The sequence below is a fragment of the Bison bison genome, unplaced genomic scaffold, assembly GCF_000754665.1.
Source record: "Bison bison bison isolate TAMUID 2011002044 unplaced genomic scaffold, Bison_UMD1.0 scf7180017864489, whole genome shotgun sequence".
Taxonomy (NCBI): Eukaryota; Metazoa; Chordata; class Mammalia; order Artiodactyla; family Bovidae; genus Bison; species Bison bison.
The window spans coordinates 7,417,417-7,425,104 of record NW_011495048.1 but is presented as its reverse complement, the minus strand read 5'-3'; the positions used below and the strand labels follow the sequence as shown (position 1 = coordinate 7,425,104).

Below are 7,688 nucleotides of genomic sequence, written 5' to 3'. Positions count from 1 at the left end.
CCGGTTACCTGGGCGCCCTAGAGGGGCCCGCCGCGGAGCTCTGGCCAGGCCGGGCCTGAGCGCTGTCCGCTCTCGGAAAGTTTCCTCATTACAGGTGTCAATTAACGAAGGCACTAATGATCCTTCGCACCCTTCGCCCTGACGGGAAGGTGAGGCGAGGTGGGGTCCGAGTACCAATCTCTCCTCTGCAGTCCGAACGCTTCGACCCTCCGGCCGCCCTCTTTGGTTTTCAGCGTGCGGCCGAGGCCTCTTACCTGCTAATTTTCATTAAACTCCCTGGGAGGTGGTTGGTGGTTTTCCCCTCCCTTGGGGGTGTGTAGGTGTATTAAACCTTTCTGCCTGTCCTTAAATAGCTGAAAATGAGCTGTGGTAGTGATAATTGGAACCCTTATATCTATTTTTAAAAAAATTAGTTAATGATGTCTCTTAGTGTACCAATCGTCGTTTTAATGATCAGTTCTCTTATATCAAGGAGAGCACTGTAGTACAGATACCATCCCGGGATAGTCATGGCCTGTCTCCTGGAATGAAAGGCCTTTATTTCGTATACTTTTGATTATTACAAAGCGTGTATTGCTGTTTTCTAGTTAGATTCCTTTAATTTATTTTAGTCCTGACTCTTGTAAGATGGTATCTTAGCTTGAAGAAGCAAGGCATGTTGCAAGTTAACTATTTCTGGGCCCCAAGGCCTAGTTGGGCGAGGTGAATTAAATAAAAGATTAATTTACAAAAAGTTGAAGGTTGAGAAAATGTTCATTTACGAACGGCTTTTATGGATTTTGGATTTGTATTTTGTGTGTGGTATTTCGAAAGCCTGCCAAACTGTTTACTTTCTAATACTCTTTAAAACAACTTGATTATAAAATATATCGTCTAGTTTGTGTTTGAGTTTAATGAGCAAAGGCCATAATAAAAGTGGAAGGGTTCTAGTTTACTTTCACTTCTGTTTTCTTCCTGACAGGTGGAAGCAGGCTTTTGCACAAATTCAAACTATACTTTCCAGTATGTTTCATTCTAAATTTTCTTGGAATTTTAAGATTATTTGTATATATATAAATTTTATAATTGAAGGATAACTGGTTTACAGAATTTTGTGGTTTTCTCTCATACATCAACAAGAATCAGCCACAGGTACACCTTTGAGGTTATTTGTATATATTTTAAGATACTGTTATTTTTGGTGTAGGTGGTTTATGATACGATAAACTTAAGTCCTTAGTACTTATTTTAGTGAACTGTATTTTATATATCTCAGATGCAAGTTGTGGGATTATGGCTTGATTATTTTGAAATTGGAAAGGATAGCTTTGTTATTTTATATATTAGAAGAATGTACTTTTTAAATATTTTATTGAAGGATAATTGCTTTACAGAATTTTGTTGTAAGAGCCTGCTTTTAATAGTTATGTTTAAAAATTAAAAACTTCAGACATGCTATCTAGAGAAACTAAAGTTTGTTAATCCTTATCTTTTGAAAAGACATAATGAAAGAACCCCTAGAATTTAGCACTCAAAAATGCAGTTGATTTATGGAGAGTTAGAAACTTGTCTTTTGTTACTTTTAATTAAATATGGTTAGTTGAGCCAGTTTCACAAAACCTGGCAGTGCAGGCCCTCTAAAACTTCAGTTTAAGAATTTGACTTTTAAACACTAATCTGACAAAGAAGCTTCCTTTAAAAAAAAAAAGTTACTTCAGCAATTTCATCTGTTGGTATACCAGGCTTTGACACGTTGCTTCCCCCGTTCCTCCTCTTGGTTGTTGTACAATTGTTTTCATTTTTCCTTTGTTTAGTTACTGTACCTCAAACATAAGATGCTTAAGTTTCCTGAGAGCAGAGGGTATTAACTATATCTCATTATAGTAACATTTATCCATGACTGGGTTGGAGCATGATGGTTGGAACTTGATAAAACTTGTAATTAAAGTAAGTTATAAGTCTTTCTTGTAATCTCATTCACAATAATTGTACATGAAATCTTTTTTTATCCACCATACAGTTGTGCAAAGATGAACATCAATTCATCCTAGATTAGAAATGCAGTTAAAGCCCCCAAATACTGTGTCTATCTTTCTCTATAACTCCCTGAACAGTTTAACCAAAAGGAGAAATAAAATTAGTGTATTTTTTAGGTGGTGTGTTGGGAAGATGGAATTTAAATAAACTAAAAACTTGAGACCTGGGTTCAATCCCTGGGTCAGGAAGATCCTCTGTAGAAGGAAATGGCAACCCACTTCAGTACTCATGCCTAGAAAATTGATGGAGAAGCCTGGTGGGCTACAGTTGATGGGGTTGCAAAGAGTTGGACACGACTGAGCGACTTCACTCTCACTCTCTTTCTGCTTCTTGTTAAATTTGCAAACACTGATCAAACTTCAGTCTGTCTGGACACACTAGTAAATGCATAATGTAAAAATTTCGTGTTTTAGGTGAACAGGTAGACATGATGTGGACAGTAGAGCTTTATATCTGATATACTTAGAGTTTTGATAAGGTTAAGGACTTGCAGTGAAGTGTTTATTTTACAAATAACAAAATGTAGTGTAGTTAAAAATAGATGACAAAATATAATAGTTTCCTTTTGTCATCAGTTTTTGATGAGAATATTGATGTTAGTTATGCTGAGAATCTAAACCTCTCACCATAGAAATATGTACAGGATACAGATAGTATACAGACAGAATTTTGTAGGTTAAGGGTCCACTAAAGTAATGTCTGTGGAAGCAGGCTTAGGACTTGGTAATAAGGACCACGTCATTCTCTTTTTTTAGTATAGTCTTGACAGATATCCTGAAACTTAAAATTAGTTTTCAAAATAACATTTGGCTTTAGTGTTAGAATAACCACTTTGAGCAATACTAACATATTTGAGTTTTCATATGCTTTCCATTGCTTTGTTTTTAATAAGGAAGATGTTTTAAAAGTTTGGAATGTGTTGAGTGAATTTTGCTCCTGTCAGTTTGGGGAGTTTCATTCAGTTTAGGAAATAATTTTAAGTTTATATTCCTTTACTTGTTGAGTTTGTGTATTTGCTGCTTTTATAGCTACTTTTTTGAACTAGGTTACTAAATCTAAAACATTTGTGGATGTTGCTGAGAAGTTATGCTTTGGGCCATTAGCATGTAGCTAGCTTAACTAGTTAATTGAAGTCACTGCCTTGGTGAAGTAAATTTCTCTATAGCAGAGTGAAAATGATTTTAAGTGTACAGCCATCTTTTGAATCATTTGTTTGTTGTGGATTTTACTCTGTATGTGTTTAGTGAATTACACTTTGCCAGATGTTTTAAACGGGCAATTCATTTGTCTTTCCTAGCTGCCCTTTGTGATAGGCAGGAGCAGGTATTGGTATCGCAGGTTTTTTTTTTGGCTTTGCCATGTGGCTTTCAGGATCTTAGTTTCCTGACCAGGAATGGAACCAAGGCTCACTACAGTGAAAGCATGGAGTCCTAACTACTGGACCACCAGGAAACTCTAGTATCTCAGTTTTAAAGGTGAAAAAGTTGAACCTCAGAAAGACTAACTGATTGGCTGGAGATCACCTGTCACCTGCTTAGTAGTCTTATCTAAGTTAGAACTCGGGCCACACTGATACCAGTATTGGCAGAATAATTGTTTGCATTTTTATTTTCTTAATGGGCTTCTCTGATAGCTCAGTTGGTAAAGAATCCACCTGCAACGCAGGAGACCCTGGTTCGATCCCTGGGATGGAAAGATCCGCTGGAGAAGGGATAGGCTATTCATTCCAGTATTCTTGGGCTTCCCTGGTGGCTCAGCTGGTAAAGAATCCGCCCTCAATGCGGAAGACCTGGGTTTGATCTCTGGGTTGGGAAGATCCCCTGGGGAAGGGAAAGGCTACCCACTCCAGAATTCTGGCCTGGAGAATGCCATAGACTGTATAGTCCATGGGGTCACAAAGAGTATAAGGCTAAGTGATTGGCTGAAGATCACCTGTCACCTGCTTAGTAGCCTTATCTAAGCTAGAACTCAGGATACTCTGATGTCAGTATTTGCAGAATAATTGTTTGCATTTTTATTTTTAAAGAATATTGAGCCATTTGTGTTGGGAACTTAATCAGTTCTTTGAGGTAGGTACCTTATCATCCCTTTTTAGATAAGAGAACCGAGGATTAGAGTCACTAGACTTTATTTGGTGGAGTCAGGATTTGTAGAGGACTTAATCTCAGGTTGGGCTAAAAGCTCATGCTCTTACAGTTAGGCTATGCTGTATAAACTTTATGATGATCTATTCAAATGGAAGACATTATCAGTACACTGATGGCAAAATAAAAAATTACTAAATTTTTAAGTGTTTTCACAAGTTTGGGCTTGATTCTGTACTCACTGTAAAAAGAATTTATAAGTGGTGGTAAATGTAGCCGAATGGTAGTCTGTCTTAATATATCTTAATATTTATCAGCAATGATCTCTTTAATAAACCTCATGTTTCTAGGGTTTTAAAAATATAAGTATATAGGCATGAAATAATCATTAGTAATGTAACATTTTTTGGTAGACATTTAATTCTAAAACTTGAATTGATTGGAAATTTGATTTTATTGCAATATAGTACCAAATTACTAAATTTTTTATTTCAATAAATTTTGCTAAGATTATATTCTCTTAAAATAGTTACTGTTTGAAATATTATTTTTCAAAAATAGTAGAGTTTCAACTCATATATCTTTATAAAGTAACTTATAAATCACAAAGCAGTAGTAGATTATTACTAGCCAACTATCTTTATTGTCAGTGATAACTTGATATTTAGCACTGTATTTATGAAATGTTAATATTTTTAATGTTAAATAATGATAGTATCTATATATCTACAAGTGTTTATGTGTAGGTTGAATGTGTATTAATGAGAATTTTTATTTTTTTCAGAAAGTGTGGAACTTTTCAGTAATGACCAAGGTGTGATAGACTGTTGCCAAATGGGCTCTGCTATCTTTCTCTTTTTCACTTACTCTTATTTTTCCTGACTGCAGCTTGCAGGGACTTCCCCTGGCAGTCCAGTGGTTAAGCTCCATGCTTGCTACTTCAGGGTTGTGGGTTACTTTCCTGGTGGGGGAGCTAAGATGCCATGGCGTGTCCCCTTCCTCCCCAAAGCCCCCCCAAACTATTCAGGTTTGAGTCACCCATAATCTTACTATCCAATGATGATTTCTGGTAATGCTTTGAAGTATTTTTACATCATATTTTTTAGGTACATATTTACACTTTTTTTTTTCCTGACTGCACCACTTGGTTTGTGGACTCTAAATTCCCCTGCCAAGAATTGAACCAGAGCCCTCAGCAGTGACTGGACCTCAGCCACTGGACCACCAGGGGGTTCCCAGCAGTTTTAAAATTGAGAATGAGATATATATATATATATGTATATATTTAGTAGCTTTTTTCACCTAAGATTGTTTGATCATTTCCCTTAACTTTTTTAAAACATTTTTTTGTCTGTATGATGTTCTATTTTGTATGCAATTTAATTTTTCCTCATGGTATTCTTGTTTTCAGTTCTTCAGTATTATAAATAAAGCTGCAAATGAACATCCTTGCATATGAATCTTTTAATCACTGGGTTTTAAAAAATAGATTCTTAGAAGTGGTTAAAAATACAGACTTTCAGAAGTGGTTTTAAAAATGTAAACTTCTTTGTTTTATATTGTCTAACTGCTTTCCAGAGAGGATATACTGATTTCTATTCTTTTAGTAGCGTTTTTGCAACTTGAGCACTCTCACTTTTGCTGAATATTTCAGCAAAAAATGTGATAAGCAGTTTTAAACACTCATTTTTATTGGCCGTTTGCATTTCTTATTTAATGTGTTGGTGGTGTTCTTTTCCTACTCTTTAGGTTTTAATGTTTTGTATTATAAGAGCTGTTCATTTACTAAGTCTATCAATGCTAGGTTTAATTTATCATGTACTTCCCCCCCTTTTTTGTGTGCTTTTTCACTTTATTTTTAATGATGTGCTCAGTTGCTCCTCAGTCATGTCCAACTCTTTGCCACCCTTTGTAGCCCACCAGGCTCCTCTGTCCATGGGATTTCCCAGGCAAGAATACTGGAATGGATTGCTGTTTCCTCCTCCAGGGGATATTCCTGACCCAGGGATTGAAACCGCATCTCCTGTGTCTCCTTCATTGCAAGCAAATTCTTTACCCACTGAGCTACATTGAGAGCTCCATCACAGCACAGTTTGGCCCAAACTCATGTTTCTAGCCTCAATTCTCACTTTTTTCTGTGAGGCTTTCTTAAAACTTATTCCAGTCTCTCTCAAAATGACAACATACACCTTTCGTTTAGAATATGTACTTAAGTTACAGCCCACTCCCCACCTTTTTTTAAAAAACAAGAGCTTTCCTTGCTGGATGCTGAATTCCTTAAAGTCAGGGACCATGTTTTGTTTCTTTTCTTAGTACTAATAGGGCTTCCCTGGTGTCTCAGACAGTTGAGAATCTGCCTGCAATGCAGGAGACCCCGGTTCAGTCCCTGGGTTGGGAAGATCCTCTGGAGTAGGGAATGGTAATCCACTCTAGTATTCTTGCCTGGAATATCCCATGGACAGAGGAGCCTGGTGGGCTACAGTCCATGGGGTCGCAAAGAGTCAAACATAGCTGAGTGACCACCATACATATTAGTAATAATATAGTGCCCTGTAGAGAGTAGGTGCTTAGTGAACATTTTAGTTAATGGAAAGTTCTTGAAGAATATGATTGCCTAGGTAAACCAGAGTGTTCTTGGGCCTCTTGTGAGTAGTGATGTAATTATGAGAGTTTGTGGATGAAATATACAGATTGTATCACATATGTTAGGTACTTATACAAAATATCCACACCAAGCTGCTACATTCTAAATAGGTAATGCAAAAAGACTATATATTTTTTTCTATGTAGATGGTGAGATTTGAATCTGGGTTGAACATGTACTAAATTACATTTATTTAAAACTTTATATACTAGGAAAATAATTGGACTTTTAACTTAAATGTGATTAACACTTGTTAATGTTATTTTTCTTTAAAATTCTATAGAAATTAAAAAGTCTCCAAATGTAGGTTACTCAGTTAATTGGGATTTGATGTAGTTTACACCTGGCCTCCTCTTGCGCTTTTTTTTTTTAAACTGGTAGAGACAGCTTTCTCCTGTCCTGGCTATAACCTCTTCTATAGAGAGACCTTATCTAGCTTACATCCCCTGAAAGGCCCTTCTCTTTAGCCATCGCTGATTGGACTCCAGATAGACTCCCGACCTGGTGGATTGGTGGGACCAGTGTCCATGAATCAGATATTTCCTGTCAGAATGTTTCAACTAAAGAACCAGGTAGCTGTGAGTAGCCAAACTAGAATTAGTGCTTTGGCTAGCTCACGTGAAGGAGCAGCAACATTGAGCAAGTGGAGGCAGCTATTTACAGAAGAGAATTGGGGCAAATTGTGAAAACAGTTGACATGGAAGCTCTATAAAGAGACAGAAGTTAATATCCTGATGGCTTTCTTCCTTTATTATACATATACACACACATATACACATATATATATTTACACATACATCACATCAGATCAGATCAGTCGCTCAGTCGTGTCCGACTCTTTGCGACCCCATGAATTGCAGTACGCCAGGCCTCCCTTCCATCACCAACTCCTGGAGTTCACTCAGACTCACATCCATCGAGTCAGTGATGCCGTCCAGCCATCT

General features: G+C 36.9%; 1 protein-coding gene across 1 annotated transcript in view; it reads left to right on the top strand.

Annotated features, from left to right (window-relative positions):
- Positions 1 to 7,688, top strand: part of USP34 (ubiquitin specific peptidase 34) — a 241,399-nt gene that overhangs the window by 746 nt on the left and 232,965 nt on the right.